Below are 1,217 nucleotides of genomic sequence, written 5' to 3' on the forward strand. Positions count from 1 at the left end.
TCTTTCCCTCATGGTCGGCATCCCGGTGGGACTCTGCTCGCTCCCCTCCCTCCAACCCTGACCACGCACCCCCCAATCCAATTCCCGCCCGCTGTGGAGCCGAGTTCTGTGAGGTTCGGGTGCCCACTCTGCCCTGTGAGCGCTGCGAGCTGCCGCGACGTGGTACACGGTCCCGCAGTCATCATCGGGAAGGGCGATAAAACAAACTGTGTGGCCAGTCAAACCAGAGCAGCGTGCAGCAAGTAAAGCAACTGTGGATATTTCTCGTGCAAGGACCTTCATTAGATCACCTTCAGGCTGAACTAAAAAGCATGTCATCATAGAAGAGTAGACTCACAAGAAGGGATTTTCTTAGGAGAAAATTTTGGGAGGTTAAGAGAGTTTGCAGCAGTTTTAGTTAGGGATCTGAGTTCAGTGTTCAGTGCTGAATTTATCCATGTTGCTGCTCTGGGCTGATGCTGGGTTTCAGTTGGAAGTCTTGGTATGGAGACATATCGCAGCACGTGCTCCGTTGCAGTTGTATAGAGCTGTTTCTATCTTCTTGAATTACACTGAGTGGAGTCACTTCATTCACAGTTTCGTCCCAGGAAGTACTGGTTAAGTGTAGTACCGTGGAGCAACTCATTCCCTGCCTCCTCAAGTATCTGTAGTGCCCTCCCTCCTGGGTCACCCACGGTTGTTTGCAAGCCAGAAGATCTGAGTTTGAACAGCCAGTTCACTGCCATCCTGCAATTTGGAAGCCCTGTTCATATGTCAAGACATGAGGTCGGTAAAGGAAAAAAAATCACCTTCCTTCAGTGCAAGGTCCCTGAGGATCCCTGTGGAGCTTCATGAGGCTCTTGCCATCACTTTCCTGTGGCAAACCACAGATCAGAGCTTCTCCCGCTGCCTGCTTTACATCCTCCTGTTTCCTCTCTCACACAGAGACTCTGACAATAGGGACCCTCCTCAGTAGGGACCAAAGTGAAATTCAGCCACATACAAAGAAGCCAAATTTTGCCACAGCAATTAACTGTGGGAAGAGCTAACCAAGCAGTTTACCCTTATTTGGAAGCAAATAACTGTTTTTTCTAAAAGATTCAGACCAGGAGAGACAGAAGGGCTGAGACTGCTGAAGGAAACACAGGGTAAAAACCTATAGAAATTATAATAAGAGAGGGTCTTGTGGGATGATCCCAATAGTCACTCAGAGATCTGGGATTATTTCTCCAGCTTCT

The sequence above is a fragment of the Cariama cristata genome, unplaced genomic scaffold (assembly GCF_000690535.1).
Source record: "Cariama cristata isolate BGI_N322 unplaced genomic scaffold, ASM69053v1 scaffold5858, whole genome shotgun sequence".
NCBI classification, from domain to species: domain Eukaryota; kingdom Metazoa; phylum Chordata; class Aves; order Cariamiformes; family Cariamidae; genus Cariama; species Cariama cristata.